At 48.7% G+C, this 17,802-nt stretch overlaps 1 long non-coding RNA gene across 1 annotated transcript in view; it reads left to right on the top strand.

Moving 5' to 3' along the window:
- Positions 1–11,692, top strand: part of LOC138488428 (uncharacterized) — a 614,677-nt gene extending 602,985 nt beyond the window's left edge. Inside the window, exon 6 of the long non-coding RNA XR_011274665.1 lies at positions 5,289–11,692. This is a non-coding gene — a long non-coding RNA (uncharacterized lncRNA). The remainder of the gene's footprint in view (positions 1–5,288) is intronic.
- The last annotated feature ends 6,110 nt before the right edge of the window (positions 11,693–17,802 follow it).

Raw genomic sequence — 17,802 nt, 5'->3', positions numbered from 1 at the left:
TAGGAACAGCACTTACCAGTGTCTCCAACACCCTCACAGCTGCGTGGCACTCCCATGGTTCTACTGTGCTCATCCTACTGGACCTCTCCGCTGCCTTAAACAGCTCATCTCTCTCCATGACTCTCTTTGGCCTGGGACCCCAGGACTATCATATCTTCTTACGCTGCACACCATTCCTGCTCCATCTCCCACCGTCTGCCACAACCCTTCCAGGTGGTGTCCCCAAGGGGTCTGCCCATGTACCCTGCCTATTTGCACTCTACACCTTGCCCCTAATCTTCTGGTCTGGCTTTTTGTATCACCTCTTTTGTGGGAGACACATTCATTGTAATCTCCTAACCCACCTTCATCCCAGAGTTCTCCTCCTGTCTCACAAACTGCCTCTCAGCCATACGCCATGTGCTGTCTGGTGCACAATTCCTCCAAAACGGAGGCGCTCTGCCTCCCAGCGCCTAAGGCCTTGCCCATCCCCCACTCTCCCCTTTCTTTCCTTTCTGCTGCACAGCCTCACCCGATGTCCCAACCCAGGTCACCTATGGGCTCCCTATGACAGACATATGGCACTCGCTCCCCCCAGCCCGCTGGGTCTTTCAAACCCCAGGCCCCTGGGTCTTTCTCCCTCCAGCTTCCCGGGTTTGGATCTCCCCAACCTCCTGGGTCTCCCATGCCCCAGTCTCTTAGGTCTCTCTCCCCAGCTTCCCAGGGCTACCTATCCCCTGGCCTGGGTCTTGCTCTCCCCAGTCCGATGTGTCTTTCTATACCCAGGCCTCTTTGTCTCTCCTGCAGCCCCTTAGATCCTTCTTAGCCCACCTTTCTGGGCTCTTTGCTCCCAAAATTCGAGGCCTCTCCCCTGACTATTGTCTCCTGCTCCAGCTCCTTCTACACAGGTTGAGGCTCATTATGAGTGTGCCGGGCCGGTAAAATGCCAGAAAAAGATGCTGGTAATACTGGCTCCGGCATTTTTACTGGACCGACACACTCCGAGTTTGCCAGTAGGGGCTCTGATCCACCGGCAGGCCTGACCTGCCGGTAGTTCAGTCCCCTGCCGGCAAATAACTGCCACAATCACTGGCACAGGTACTATGGGGCCATGTTTGCGGCAAACCCATTGCATTGACTCCTATTAGACTCCATGGGATGGGAACTTACCACTGTTGCCGGCACACGTAGTATCCCGGTCGAGCGCTGGTAACGGTAAGGTGGGTTTGGGTTACCAGCATAATAGAGCTCCCTTACTGGAGTCCCACAGCAATCTGCCACACGCCTTTCTTTGTATAGCTCCTCGATCCCGGCTTCCAGCCACTCTCTGACTTCAGGGAACTGAGATGCGCCTCCTGTGCAGTGGCTACTGAGATTGTGGATGGGCCACGCCCCTGGAGATTGCTTTCAGGTTTGATGCAAGCGTGTCCCTCCCCATAGGCGCTCCTCTCTAAACTTGCCACACCCTGACCCTGCCTTCGGGGAGGACCCCCTTAGCCTAACACGTCTTAAGTCGATGCCTGTGGGAACCTTATGAGGTCACTGGTTGGATGCTTAGTTGGAATGGGATAGATGTATTTATGCCACTGATTACTTTCTAAGTACCCCATGCAGTAAATAGCACTTGCCATCCAAGCTATAGCGCCTAGAAACAGGCGCGTTGTAAATGCCATATCATATCATATCATATGGAGTGCATGGAGTGCCTGGAGTGCCTGGAACGGTTTGGAGGTAAAGGTAAACCATTATATCACATCTCCACGCCTACTCTCTTCCTTACACCACCACTCAACTAGAACACAGCGATACTATGACACCATTCGGTATAGCTGTTCTCATCCCAACACTTTCCTCAAACTGCCCATCACCCTAACTAAACCCTCCAGCCTAGGCGTTCTCCTCAGGCCTAACGCAGCCAGAATCGGTCTGGATAACAACCTGCCAGAACGAACACATATTCTTGATCTCCCACCCACCACACTTGCTGCTAATAAGCAGCTATCACACGAATACCACACCTGCTGCACACATATCCAGTGCGCACTTGCACCTTATGACTCTCTCTCTCTCTCTCTCTCTCTCTACTGACTTGAACTTCAGTTCCCGAGGGCGTTCAACCTACCAGCGCCTTCAGACCATACCAATGGTACATAAGGCGCAATATAAATGCAAAATAACATAACATATCAATCTCATAATTAGGTTTGCAGTTGGAAAATGGGATGAATTTAAAATATCATGTGCTTTCTGTCATTACATCTAAATAGCACATCAACAAAAGGCCAATCCTTGATTCTGACTTTTCCACCAACTAGCGGCCTCAGAAAAAGCACTTCAATGCCTCCGTTGCAGACGGTCTCCCTGGTCGGTTGATCATTCCGCCTCCATAGAAGCACTATTAAGTGCACCTTAGCAAGAGCAATTCTGGCCAACACGCCACATTCTTCTGTTCACCCAGAACATTCAAACTTGCCTTGATAAAGACCCTTGTGTGGTCGAAACATGTGTCAGCACTCTCAGTGATAAAAAAGACCTTATGGCACGATATCACAGCAAGTGTGCTCCCTCCTTCAACTAACTGTGACCAGACAAATTGTAAGAACGTCCATCGTTCTCTAATCAAGTGTGGACGCAGCACGAACATCGTAGGAATCCCACCAAAACTCCTGAAACCTCCATTTACAACGAGGTTTGAGAAATGTATTCGGCTGTAGCAGGGTGATGAGGGGGCTATAGCCCCGGGTCTTTTGGTTGTAGCCCCGGATGAGGCTCAGGGTCTACAGCCAAAAGGCCATAGCTAGCCCTGAGTGCCGACAGTCTCAACATTAGCGGAGCCCCAGATCTTTTCCAGACCTAGTAACAACCCTGGGAGCCCATCCTCCGCAGTTGACCCATAGGCCCATAAGGTACAGCCAGGTCATACTCCTATAGACTTCGTGCCACAACACCTACAAGTTTACCTGTACGCAGAGATGTTTTTCATTACGAACTGCACACATCAACCCAACAGCAACGCCATCTTACACTGCCCCTTCTGCTCCTACCAAAGAGGGCCCCTTTTTCTGTACATCCCAATGCATCCTGGACCCTACTTGGGACTTTCCCAAGTAGGGTCCCCTACTTGTTTCCCCTTTTCTTCTCAGACTTAAAGAACAGAAGGTAGGAACGTTGAAGCTGTCTTTATTATCTATCATTTACTTCCAAAGTTTTAAGAATCAGAGTCTGTTATTTTATGTAAGCAGAAGAAAAGGAATCTGTATGAGGGAATCTGGGGGAGGTTTTTGGAACTGGTGTGGCTTGCTTTGATCTGTGTTCGGTTTACCTGGCCTGTTTGTTTGTATTGTTTTATTGTAAATACGTTAATACAAAAAAGAATGAGAGTATGCTGACTTCCACAAACAAGGAACGACTTTGAAATGTTGAGGCTTGCAATTTTAGGACCTCCTGTCCCAAAACGTTTTCCAAACCGCTGGTGCATGCTAGCAATGCCGCTGTAGGTATGAGGCGGAGAACAGCGGGCGGGTATGGCAGCATATGTTAGCAGAAGCCCTGCGGTGCGAGTGAATGGTGGAATTACCGCCCCATTCCAAGGTTGGTGGGGCGGTAATTCCCCATTCACCATTGCCCCTTCCCCATTCCCATTTTTTCCCCCATAGGGCTCAATGGGAATGGGGAAGGCGGTAATTACGGTACCGCAAATTGCAGTACCGTAATTACCTCGAAAGTCCCTTTGCGGGTTCCTTCCTTAACGGCTGGTAAAACCAGCCGTTAAGGTCGGGACCCGCAAAGGGACCTCGTAATTATGCGGTAAGGATTTAACGGCGCCGACACCTTTTACAGCACCGTTAACCCCTTACCGCCTGGGTCGTACTGAGGCCCCATGTGTTAAAATCGCTGCAAAAATTGCTGTTTACACAATAAATTACAGCAAAAAGGCAGTGGTTTTACCGCCACAATCCATGTAAAGGATGTGGGGGACACCCCCGCAACCCACAGACCCATTATACCATTAAAGGGGAGTGGAGGACACCCCTGCAACCCCCCACTCCCCTTAAATGGTATAATGGGGTACAACTTTACTGGGTCAAACCACTGCATTTTTGCCGCGATTTTTTGTAAAGGCAACATTTTTACAGCGATTTTATTACTGCATACCGGAAGAAGTAGGAGGCAGTGGTGGTGGGGGCAGCGATTGCCAGGTGGAATCTTCCATTCCTACATATGACCTGAACGTAAGTCATATGTAGGAATGGATCAAACAAAGGTCCTGAATATGCAAATCATTCCTTTGTACAGTTTAAGAAGAGATTATGCAAAACTGTACTCCAATACTACATCTGTACGATGAACATGGTCCTTAATTAACCAATCAGCCCCGAGCCGCGAGGCCATTACCGAGTCAGGTAAGGCCCCGGGGCCTATAGTTACTTAACAAAGGCCCCTGGGCATTAACTGGCTCGGTAATGGCCCCGCGGCGAGGGGCTTATTGCTATTACTACCCTGGCCCTCAAGACCGGGGTACTAATAGCATTTTTTTTTCTGTTCCAAAACGCTGCAGCTTTTTGGAAGAGAAAAAAAAAAGTTGAAAAAAATTGGCCGCTGGGGAAGGGAAAACGGAGTCCGTTTTCCCTTTCCATGGCGGCCATCGGGAGCCCGACGCGCTCTTGAAAAAACAAAGTAAGTGGGGTTAGGAGGGCGGGGAGGGGATTGTTGAGGGTGTGGGGGGCGGGGGTGGCAAAAACACTCACCTGAATCCCCGGCAGGGGAGGATGGCAGCTTCCAGCCCTGTGGAGGCTCGGAGCGGGATTACCCTGTTCCTATCCCCCTCATTGGCTGAGGGCCTGCCACACCTGCATGCCGGCGACGTGAACGGAGCTCAAGCTTCGAGGGATTCTCTGCGAGGTGTAGACCGGGCGAAGGCCAATCAGAATGCTTGTTACATTCTGGTTGACCCTCGCCGGGTACTAATGGGATTTAAACCTTTTCAGCTGGTTTTAAATGTCTACATCATGAAGGTAATGGTTCTACATTTTTTATTAGCTGTGTTTACACAGCATAGGTGTTTGCAAGCACTGTGATGTCTTGAATACACCTCTATGTTTTAGAGTCCTAACAGCTATCAAAAAGAAGAGTTCCCTGGGCCTCGCTGTGTGAATGATTGGTTGAGCTGAGTAACCTTGACTAGGCGCGGTGAGAGCCCCTAAACTACTAGCAAGGTTGGCCTTAATTATGTAAGGCTGGTGGTAAAAGAGAGGTAAGCAGTAACATACTTTGCAAAATCATGAAATGGGTTGTTTTTTTTATTTTAGGAAGTCAGGAAAGTAACCTTCTGAGGATGGGTCACTGAGCAGATCCGAAACTTGTTGGGAAGAACGCACATATCAACTTGCAGCCTGATGACTTCACACTGACTTGTGTTGCTTGAATTGTATCAGAGATGGCTTTTGTATTTTTTGTATCAATATGCATAGATTGACTTTGGAATAATTTTTCACTATGCAATGCCTTCTGCTATTTTCATGCATTAGATGTTATTCAAATTATTTAAGAAAATCGCAGGAAATTGTGACTATTTAAATGTACATATTGAACGTTAAAAAAATGCGCTTTTTGAATGGTTTAAATGTTATCAACTGTTGAGTTCAAGTTAGTGTAAAAAAAGATTTGCAGGGATTGTTCTGGTTGTAAGCGCATGGCATTACCTCCACGTCCACTCTTCCTCGTCCCAGTACTTACCTCATGAGGCCCCAGTCTGTGACACAGGACCTTCCTTTATTTCTTTTATCCCATATAATGCCTCCCCTCACACTACGTCGCCCAGTTGAATGTGTCCTGTCTGTGTCAGGTTGGACTTCCTGATGCGGGGCTCCGGGGAATGAGGATTGCTGGCCCCCCGGTGCGGCTGTGTGGCGGGGCCTTCGGCTCCTTCAGGTGCGGCCTTGCTCCTGGGCCCCCTGCGGGGCTTGGTGTCCCGGTTGAGCGGGAATGCCTCAGCTGCTTTTTTTCTGGGCTCTAGGCTGGAGTGATGACATCACGGCCCTGGTCCTGCAGGGCCCGGGGTGCGGTAAGGAGTTGGGGGCTTCATGTGTCTGAAAAATGCCTTTGTTTCTCCTGCGGTGGTGCCGAGCATTTCTGCGCAGCTACCGGCTCCATTTGAAATATTCTCCTGATGTTGCTTTCCGGAAGGGGGGTGGCCTCTGCCTTCGGCGGTGCACTATGGAGGAACGGCCCGTTCCCAAGGAGATAGATTGTTTGGTCTTCCCCATTGGCGGGAGTTCTCCTGGCCTTCCTTTCTAAATGTGTAGTCAGCAAGTTTGTGTTCTGTTTTTTGTCCATGCACACCATGGGTAAACATTCTGAAAAACTCAGGCACCTTTTCCTGTCTTCTTCCTCATCTTCCTCTTCACCTGAACTGCGCAGGAGGAGAAAGAAGAAGTCAAAGCGTGTTTCCTTAACCAGGAAAGAATTGAAGAAACTGCTGAAGCATCATGCTGGGGGGAAACACAGCCATGCGCATGGCCACAAACGCCAGCGTCTGTCTTCCTCTTCATCCTCATCTTCTGGCACTGAGTCCTCCGCTTCTTCCTGTTCCTCATCAGCTGATGCAGAGGGGAAATATCTGGACAGCAAAGGAGTGGAGGAGGTGCTTGCTCATGTTTGGGACTGCATGGGGTTCTCAGAGCCCCTGGTTTCGGTGGAGGGGGCTGACCCTATTATTCACCAGTATAGGCATATCGCAAGGATGGGGTTACCATTGGTATGTGATATCTGGGATAAAATCTTTTGTGAATGGCGTGACCCAGAAAAGATTGCAATGCCCCGCTTTATGGCCAAGCTCTACCCATTGAAAGGGGTGAAACTTTGCTATCAGATCCAGTTGAGGTTGATGATATCTTCTCCAGCCTGGTGGATCGCTCCTCTATGTCGGCCGAGGAGGCAGCTATCCGGGACCCGGTGGACCATAGGGTTACTTCCAGCCTGGAGAAGGTTCATGCTGGGGCACATCTGGCCCTCAGGGCGATTATCTACCGTTCCTACACAGAAGAAACTGTACTCAGTGGTTTCAGAAAATTGAAAAAGGATGGGGGTTCTGATTGTGCCCCTTTGCTATCCGAGATGCAGAGACAGGTTGAACTTTTGTCTGATCAGGCATTTGATGGGGTGTGTGGCTCGGCCATGGCCATGGTGGCTGGTGTGTCGGCCCGAAGGCATGTGCGTCTGCCGGATTGGAAAACAGAAGGTTCTCAGAAGGCGGCTGCCCTAAATCTTCCTTTTGATGGGTCCAAACTGTTTGGTGACTCACTTGAAGATAAAGTGCATAAAGTGTTTAGGGCACAAGCCTACCTCGACGACCAAGACGTCTTCCTATGGTATGGGTGCTGTGACCGAAAGATCTTTCCTTGGCTACTCCTCTCAATCTTTTCGGAGATCAACGGGGGGTGGGAGGGGTCAGGCCCTCCATGCTCTTCACGTCCTGGTCCGGTACAGAAATCCTGACGGTTTGGACAGGCCGATGGGCGGGCGTCTCTGGCTGTTTTTTCCAGTATGGGACAGGTGATCCTCGTATTCCTGGGTTCTGGACACCATTCGGAGAGGTTATCAAGTGAAATGCCTGTCTCCTCCTGTTCAGGCTTGTATGGTTCGGACTGTGGTTCCAAGATCGCAGACCAAGAGGTTGGCCATGGAAACTGCTCTATCCGAGTTGTTGCTGTAGGCGGCCATCATGCCCATCCCTTTCCTGTTTTGAGGTCAGGGTTTCTACTCACAGGTGTTCCTGGTCCCCAAACCTTCAGGGAAGTATCGCCTGATTTCGGACCTCAAGGCCCTGAACTGCTTCGTCCGGAAGGAACTCTTCAAGATGGAGACTTTGCAGAACATTCTCCCAATGTTGTACAGGGGGGGCTGGATGGCATCTCTGGATCTCCAGGATGCATATTACCACGTGGCTCTCTGCCCCTGTCACATGATGTTCTTCTGTTTTGCAGTGGTGTCCCGGCACTTTCAGTTCCAAGTGCTCCTGTTCGGGTTGCGCTCAGCCCCCAGAGTGTTCACCAAGCTGGTGGCTCCTCTAGTGGCGCATTTGCACCTGATGGACATTCAGATTTTTCCCTACCTGGACAATTGGTTGGTCAAGGCGGCCCTCTGGCAGACATTCCTGACTCATCTCCAGTTGGTCTGCCAGGCATTGCGGAACTGGGGGTTTTTGGTTGAGAAGTCTCAGCTGGAGCCCTCTCAGGATTTAGTTTTAATTGGGGCTCAGATTTGCACCAGTATGGGGAGGGTGTTTCTGTCCCAGGAGAGGGTCCATTGCTTGCTGCCTGTTCTCTGCAGAATTCTCAGGAGGCAGTATGTCTCGGTTCACCTATTGCTCAAGTTGCAGGGGCACATGGCATCTTGCGTCTTTCTGGTACCTTAGGCGTGTCTTCATTTGCATCCTCTTGTGTTTTATCTTCTCTCCCACTGGCTCCCGACATCTCAAGCTTACGAGGCTTCGATCCCGGTGTCCCCGGCTCTGAGAGTCTCCCTGCTGCGGTGGTTCGGGTTCTGAATCTCTGGACAGGGGTGTCCCTGGTCCTTCCTCCTGTGACCACTGGTACTACAGAGGCCAGTGGAAGAGGTGGGGGGGGCAACATTGGGGGTCCTCTCGGCCCAGGGGTTGTGGGATCTGGTGGAGAGCCATTGATAATCAAATTGGAGAGAATAGTGCGTCATTCTCCAGGCTCTGGTGTACTTCAAGGTGTTTCTGGAAGGCCGAGCGGTTTTGGTCCGGATGGACAATACAACGGCCTTGGCATATGTCAACCGCCAGGGGGTTTCCGGACGCTCCTTGAATGCTCTGGCTGCTCAGATAAGTTCCTGGGGGAATCTCATCTGGGGCCCTGGTGGCCTCACATGTCAGGGGGGTGGACAATGTTCGAGCGGATCTTCTCAGCTGCCGGTTTCCCTCCTCTGTGGAACTGGTTCTGTCGGACCGGATCCTTGCGGAGATATGTGTCAGATTTGGGACCCCCGTTCTAGATCTGTTTGCCTCTCCAACCTCGGCAAGGGTTCCCCTATTCTGCTCACGGTTTCAGGCGGAGTGTGTTTGGGGGGTGGATGCCCTCTCAGTGCAGTGGCCTCTGGGTCTCCTTTATGCATTCCTGCCTCTTCTCCTTCTTCCCAGGGTGGTTCAGCGCATCAAAGTGTCCAGGTCGAGTGTGTTGTTGGTTGCTCCGTTCTGGCCCCACCAGAGTTGGTTCCCCTCTCCTTTGGAGCTTCAGTCCCAGGAGCCTTGGCTGGTTCCGTAGTGGCCATGTCCCCTGCAGGGGGATCTGGGGTTTGGAGTCCTACGGATTCGATGGGCAGTATGGCTATTCCATGGTCTAGGTTGATGTCTCAGGGGTTTTCAGCAGGTCCTGTGGTCGAGTCTATCATGAATGCTTGTAGACGACCCTCTACTCTGAGGGCATATGGCAGGCATTGGAGCCATTTCCGGGACTGGTGTGGGCAGTCTGGGATCCCTCCCCTGCCTGCTATTCTCCAATTCCTACAGGAGGGGTTTGACGAGAGGCTGGTGGTCTCCACGCTTCGCTCTCAATGGGCTTCCATAAAATTCCTCTTGGGGGACTCTGATGGTCACCTGGATGGGGAGGTGTTGGTGGGGAAGTTGCTCCGGGGTTTTTCTAATTCCCAGCCTTGTACTTATAAAGGGCTTCCCCCTTGGGATCTCCCTCTTGTCTTACGGTTCCTTCAAGGGCCTCCTTTTGAGCCAGTTTCTGAGATTGACATCCAACATCTTACTCTGAACACTGCTTTTCTTATCGCTATCACTTCTGCCCGTAGGCTGGGGGAAACTGCCAGTCTCGGTGGTGTTGAAGTGTGATCCGAAGTTCCTCCCTAAAGTTGTATCTCAGTTTCACACGTCTCAGAATCTGGTTCTCCATGCCTTTTTTCAAGATCTGCAAACTCCAGAGGAGGTGGCTTGGCATGCCATTGATGTGCGGTGGGCGATGTTGGAGTATTTGGCTAGGACTGCCCCTTTCCGACAATCTGATAGTCTGCTGAGTACTTTTGGCCCTGCTGGTGCGGGACGGAAGGCCTCTGTGGTTTCCATTAGCCGGTGGATCCGTGTTGTTGTCTCCATGGCCTATGTGGCTTCTGGCCTGCCTGTACCTGCGCAGATTCAGTGGCGGTCCACCAGGGGTTTGGCGGTTTCCTGGGCCGATGCAAGGGGGGTTTCTTACAGGAGATTTGTAGGGCTGTCATCTGGGCAGATCAAAGCACGTTCATCAACCACTATCGAATGAATGTCTCCCATTCGGGGGTTGGTTTCTTTGGGGTTGGGGTTTGTCAGTGGGTATGTGAACTTAGAGTTATTAAAGGTGTGTTTTTCTGCACTGCTTTTGGCTCTGTGTCTCATTGGGACCTTTTCCCCGTTGCTGCTATGGTATACCTCATGAGGTAAGTAATGGGATGAGGAAGAGTGGACATAGAGGTAATGTTCTGATTACTTACCAGTAATCTTCATTACTCTTAGTCCTACTCTTCCTCGTCACAGTACTGACGACCGACCTCTCCCTCCCTGCCGGGAAGGTCCCTAGCTCCGGCTTGGTTAGGTCAACTGGATGATGTGGTGTGAGGGCAGGAGTTATAGGGGATAAAAGAAATAAAAGAAGGTCCTGTGTCGGAGGCTGGGGCCTCATGAGGTAAGTACTGTGATGAGGAAGAGTAGGGCTAGGAGTAATGAAGATTATCAGTAAGTAATCAGAACAATTCCAACCATCCAATGCAGGTTCGGAACGAGTGTGTACTGTAGTCTAACGTGGCTGGAATCCTATTTTGGCCTGCCGGTCTTTTTTAATCATCAACCTAACTTAAATTCTATACGTTCCATAACATTGATAACTCCCGAGTGCAACCCCGTCTCTGTTTATCTCTCCGTATTTCTATGTCCCTCAAAATGAGCGTTGTTTGAGCTACACTGGATCTTGATCAGCCGTGTCATCCACGGATGCCTTGGGGCTACGCTTCGCCCACGCCACAGGTGAGCTAAGGTGCTTCGAACTCTGACTATCGTACATAAGTGTAGATCCAGAAATATTCCGGGATATCTGCAACAGCTACTCTCTACGAGAAATAACATGAGAACATTAAGGTCGAATAATCTGCACCTTTTGTCTGAACCAAAGTGCCACACTGTTAGAGTAGCCAATTCAGCCTTCTTTTCCAATGGACCAAGGGCCTGGAACGCCCTCCCCTTAGAGATGAGATCCATTGTCTCACTAGAATTATTCAAGAAAAGATTGAAGACCCATCTCTTCAATTAAATGGTTCTGAGATGTTTCCAAAAATTCATTTTCTGTGGCTCTGCTTACTGGATTCTCCATTTTTTGTTTCTTGTTGTATATGTCATGTAGTGCCCTCATGCCTTCGGGTCTATGGATGCGCTATACAAATGTATTAAAGTAAAGTAAAGTAAAAGTGCAGGCTCTACTCATGAGTTCAACAAGCCCATTTCCCTCTGGGCCAATCCTTCCTTGGGTTCTGGGTGGAAATTGCCCTTAAGCTTTGTTCTCCCAACCAAGGCCATGGCAATGCTGGGATCAGAAGTTAAATCCATAATGTGTAATGATCTTCTCTTAGGCTTGCGGCCCTCTCACCGCCTGTTCACCTTCTATGAGCTGGCATTACTGCAACTGAATCTGTAAACAATAAAGCAATTTCCTGATCATTTCCTGAGCTATAATGATGCCTTGTCACTTGTTACTTGCGATTGTGTAGAACGTGCCTGCGGTAAGCTTAAGTTCTAACTTTGCTGGTGGCTAGGACATTGTCTGCCAACTTGGGGGTCTGGAACAAGGGTGCCCGCTAAAAAAAAGTTTGAAGATGGCAGAGCGAGGGAGCGAGGGTGCATTTTCATCAGAAAGCATATTTGAGCTTGACTGTGCCAGACTTGAGTAGTGGATGGGTGATGCAAATGCAAATCCTGGACTCCATCTGATGCCCACAGAGGGAATTTCGAAGTCTGCTCGGATCTGTGGCCTTGGCACAGAGTGTGGAACCATGTGATGTCACTGGGGATGTCCACCCGTAGGAGTGCCCGAGCAAAGGTCTGTCATAGGTAGAGATTGGTGATATGCTATGTATGATTTAGGGGGCGGGGATTTAGAATGGATTGGACCGCTCAACAGCACGCTTGGGGATGGTGCCAGCCAATCAGGGTGTTCAGAATGATGGCTGTATCCAATGATATAAGCCTGCATTGCGAGTTGCCTGCCACCTGCATGCCCTCGCCCCTATGTGCCCTTCCAGACGTTCTCTATTACGCGTGCCCTCAGCCACCTTACCACCCATGTACCCCGTACGCGGGTGCTAAGGGATCTCTACAAATCCAAAATAATGACAAAGTAACCTTACCTTTTCTGTGTTGATTGCGTCACTACAGGTTCGGACTGGCCTATAAGGCAACAGGCCCATGGCCAAACCAAAAATGCTAAATGCTGGTGTGAGCCCGTTTTTTTTGGCCAATATGGGCCATTTTGATGAGTTGCCTAACTATGTGGCTAGTAGTTTTGACTAGTGTCGGTGAAAATATATTCTTTAAAATGCACAATTTGCATAACATCTTATCAAAAAAACTCCCCGTTGGGTACTATTCAAACAGACTGTCACAAAAGGAATGAATTGTCATTTGCAACTGTGGGCCACTTTTTGATTGGTGCCCGAGGCAATGTTATGGCCCAGTCCAACCAACACTGCTTCACTGTAATTAACAGAGAAAACAGAATTAGTTTCGACGCTTGAGGTCCAAGGCACCACAGGGATGTTTCCTGTTTCATTCTTTTTAATTTAAAGGGAGCCTTTGGCATCCCCACATGATGTTTGCATTTGTTAATGGCGATATAACCCACGACAGGCACCTCTGCCCACGTTGAGGGACACTTGCTTTGCTCAAGCCCTTAACTTTGTTGGCAGGCCATTTACGGCAGGGCCAGCCCACAGCTGAGGGTTATATCACTTCAGTGTGTGACGTCGGCAGGAAAGCCACGGAACCTGAATCTTGCATGCACACTAGGGTGGCCAACATTTTGGCCCTCTGCATTTGTAATTTAAATTTGTTAATGGCTCTTAACACCTGGCTTAATTGCAATGCAAATGGTTTGTCCTTGGGAGGTGATGGCCGCGTTTTTTAACTGCAAACATGACCATCACGACCCCAGGAACAAAGCATTAGCATTGGAATAAAGACAGGTGTCAGAGCGTTGGCAGCTCGACCTGCAAGCTCTAAAGGAGCCGGGGCCACAGAGCCGCCCAGAGAAAGAAAGCAGCAGGTGGCAGCGCTGTGGTGTGTAGACGGCCACTTCATTTTGCAAAGTGGCTGTGCTGGACGCAGGTTGTCCCGACTTGCTGTCTCCCGAGAGTCACACTCCAGAGAACTAAAGCAAGTCGGGACAACCAGTGTCCGGCACAGCCACTCTGCAAACTGCGGGACAGATTCCCCAAATACGAGACGACCAAGCAAAATACGGGACAGTTGGGCACCCTAATATACACTCTACGGCGACATCTGAAATTCCAGTTCTTTAAGCAGCAACTGCGTGCCATCCCCTGCACCGAGGAACTCCGGGAACAGTGTGTCCTTAGAGACAGGATAGGGACCTTGGGGCTCCCTTCCATCAGGCCCACCACACACGTGTGCCCTTGATAGAGCTAATCGAAGCTGTAGCGAGCAGGGACAGTGCCCTTTAAATACAGAGGGCCCTGGAGAAGGATATGATATGATAGGATATGATATGGCATTTATAACACGCCTATACACAAGTGTTTCAAGGCGCGACGAGGCAAGGAAGGGGAGAACAGTGGAAGACAGACAACGATCCTACTAGGCCAGGATAAAGACGGAAATGTCTAAGAAACACCTTCTAGTGAAATGGTAACAATGCTCCTCTCCTCTGGATGAGCCAGTCATCGTAATGAAGAATCAGGGGTGAGATATGGAAAGTGAGCAATATCGCTTCGGTTCCAAAACCAATCACTTCGAGGATCATTTTGTTGAAGCATTCAACAGCTCGTAGGCTCTGCCAACAAAACTAAAACAGATAAAGAAGTGTCCCCAAGACGTTGCGGTCCTTCTCAGGGCAGCTCTGCGTTTCCATGAAAACCTTCACAGCACACAGTGTAGGATAAGGACAGAGGCCATATGGGAAAGGTCCAGGCCAGCTTATTATGGGCGACCATTTCTCTGATCAATGCCACATGAGGGGGTTCTCACCTCTCTCACTAACTGCCATCAGCGGCAGGGTCGGACTGGGGCAGAAAATTGTCTTGGGCACCACTTAAAAAAGTGGCCACCAGTTGCAAATGGCAATTCATTCCTTTTGTGACAGACTGTTTGAGTAGTACCCACGGGGGAGTTTTTTGATGAAATGTGATGCAAATTGTACATTTTAAAGAATATTTATTTAGTAGCATGGCAAAGTAACTTATCAAACTGACCCACTTTGACCAACAAAAACGGTCCCACACTAGCATTTTGCGTTTAGGGTTCAGGCATTGCCATATTACCCTCTAGGGCAGTCCGAGCCCGGCCATCGGCATTTGTTGCTATTGAAAATGTGATGCACGAACCGGAATTTTGTGTGGCCCTAGACATACCACCAGGCCAACGCCACCTATAACCCCTGGCCCATTCATTCTGTGCTCAGCCATTCACAGAAGCCTGAGCTTGCTGTAGGAGCCGCGTTTGTAATGATTGACAGAATGCCCAACACAAAATGTCGGACTCCTAGTCTTTGAGTAGGGCTGAAGTCAACAAACGTTCTCAACCCCCCGGTAGTATTAATAGCCATCTATGCCTTTACGAGTGATTCTGCACACTGACTGCGCTCGGTAAACAGCGGGTCTAGTAGGCCATTTGTATATGGGATTTGGATACCCTGGACTCAGATGTCTGTCCATTTTGTGTCTGAAAGGAGTACAGACACAGCACATTCATTTTGTCGCAGTGTACAGTCAGACCTCCCCCTTCTCAATATCTGTCACCCATGCCCCAAATCCTAAAAATCTGGGATCATCAATTAAAGCCTCCTTTAAAAGAGCACACATGATGTTAGCTCCAACAAGATCAGGAGTCTGGAATGGTCAAAGAGCATGATCCTCCAGTGTGTACCCCTCCCCAAGGAGGGGTTTATTTGCTGTCAGGGCTTGGACTCCCCCAAAATGATGTCTTTAGGGGCTTAGGTGTGAAGTCCCCAACAGCGAGTCTTTGTGGCTCTGGGGTTTGTCTTTCCAGAATGGAGGAGTCAGATCATGGGTTTGGCAACTTTGTTGGAGGGTGCGGGGGGGGGGGGGTTTGTCAATCCTGAGATTGACTGAAGGACCCATACCCCACGACTGGCCATCAGGGATGTCATGTAACCAAAATGCCAGGGGTAGCGGAAGCGATATTACACAACATCACTGTTTTCGTGGCATATTGGCATATAGTGTGACCCCCCTAGCCCCGGAGCCTCCAAGTGCCACCTTATTCTCAGCCATACATTTGATCTCCTCTTTTCTTACTTGGCACAACATGTTCCAGTCTCTGTAAAGCAAGACGAAAACTAGCCTGCTGACCACCCAATAGAGCAGAGGTGGTCAACTCCAGGCCTCGAGGGCCACAATCCTGACAGGTTTTCAGGATATTCCTAATTAATATTCATGAGGAAAAATGTGCATACATTTAGAATCATTATAGGCACAACTATCTAATGAATATTAATGACGGGAATACTGAAAATCTGACATGTTTCCGGAACCTCGAGGCCTGGAGTTGGACAACCCTGCAATAGAGTGTTCCATCGTCCTTGTACGAGTGGGTGTCACCAATTCTCGTGAGAGTAGACTACTAGCCTTTAGGTTCTCTTTGGGGATTTCCTGCATTGCCAGCAATGTTAGTGAGAGTCTTTCTGGAGGGTTAGGAGGGGGGCACAAATGGCTGTCGCCAACTTACTGTTGGCTGTACACCCATCCATTCCTTTTCTGGCACTGCCAGTGGTAGCCTACAGTGGTTGCACTCGAACGTCTAATGAGTCGACTATGAGCTCGATTTCATAAAATACAGCCTATCCCTTTTCCAAAATAATTTGCTGTAAGGTCAAAGGAGCCCATAGCTGAAGCTCCCCAATATTTTATGTTTTTGAACCTTGCTACAGGAAGCAAATGTGTCTGCACCCTGCTTTTGAAGTTCATGTGCAATACGTGTGCGGCCATTTTGAACCCAGTGACACAGAGATACATACACATATCTGTTTTATTCCAAATGCTGAATATGATTACCAAATAAATGATCTCAGGCCCAAATAACCAGACAGACTCAAAGAATATGCAAAATACTACTTCATTATCAGTTCAATAAAGTAGGGAAACCTGGTGAACTAACAGATTGCAGCTCACACACTCTCCTCACTTTTCCATTAAGCAAAAGGCTTTATACCTCAATGTACGTCAGCTATGACGTCATCCTACGTGGCAAACAGTAACAACCTATTTGGTGGAGGGATTGGTTAAGGGAACATATATTTCTATAGTTCATATACGGGTTAGTACCATCATTGGCTGTCCCTTTTCTGGTAGGCAAGCCTTAAACACCCTCTAACTACATAAAATACAGATAATAGCATAATAGCAGCAACGTATAGGCTTCTGCAACAATATATGGTTCACCGTTACTTAGGCCCTCATGATTGGTTGGCACTCTCTTCCAGCCTTGGACATTCGGCTCTTTAGCATCACTAAAGCAACGATACCGTGGTCCCGGGGACAACATCAGACAGCTGCCTTTCTTAGCTAATTAGCCTTCCATCCCTCATCAGTTAGGCCCTAAGCCAAGGTTTATTCTTTGAAGTTGACCTTGCTGGCCGTTCTCTTTCTCTGAACCTTAAAGGGAGTGAAGGCACATTTCTATCTTCATCTGGAGCTTTATGAATAGGCCTTGTCTTCTGGTTTTATACACGTGTGAAGAGTTCATGATTTTGTCCATTATGACCTTCCATTTAATGCTTTTTGATTCAATTATATTGGGTGCTATTGCTCCTCTTGGAAACTTGGTTGCTCCATCTTGCATATGCTTTCTGCATCCTTGATTGTTCAATACTTGGAACTTATAATTATTCACTCCTTTACTTAATCTTTGGGAATGATGTCTTATGTACATGGTTTATCCTCTTCAACTCCTTTTGTTCCTTTCAGTTACTTATTGCCATGGCATCCTTGATCCTGAGCCAAGCAAATACCCTTTGTTCTTACACAGAGCTAAATTCCAACACCTTCCAGCTCTGTAACGTTTGTCTCTCTTCTAAAGATTTCTTGCTTACTATCATACAATGTCGACGTCCATTATCTCAACATGGCTACTTTACCTGCGTTATATTTCCTATATTAGCAAGCTTCTACGTTGTCTTATCTTCTTTGCGTTTCTGCATATATAATCTACTACATCTCTTGTCATTTATCTTCTATGGGAATATGTTTTTCTTCATATTCAGATTTATGTTTACATCGTTGCTTCAATTACATCTTCATTCTTCAGACATCCATACATCTAGTTTATTGCGTCTATGTATCTTCTCTTTTTATGATGTCACTTCTCTTCTATCTGACTTTACTTATAACTCTTCCATGTCCATTGGTGTCTGCAGAGTCATGTCTACAACCTTGGTTCGAGGGTACATTTGGTACAGTTGTCTGAGTGCACAACGCGTTTCATACCTTTGATGTGGTATTGGGATGATAGCAGGCGTCATGTACAGCATTCTTTTGCTTATCTTCCAATATGACAGAGGTGAGCAGGTGGGCTCTATAGAT

This window comes from Ambystoma mexicanum, chromosome 9 (assembly GCF_040938575.1).
Source record: "Ambystoma mexicanum isolate Mex_15411 chromosome 9, UKY_AmexF1_1, whole genome shotgun sequence".
NCBI classification, from domain to species: Eukaryota; Metazoa; Chordata; class Amphibia; order Caudata; family Ambystomatidae; genus Ambystoma; species Ambystoma mexicanum.
Note: the sequence above shows the minus strand (reverse complement) of the source record. Positions and strands in the feature narration are given on the sequence as shown.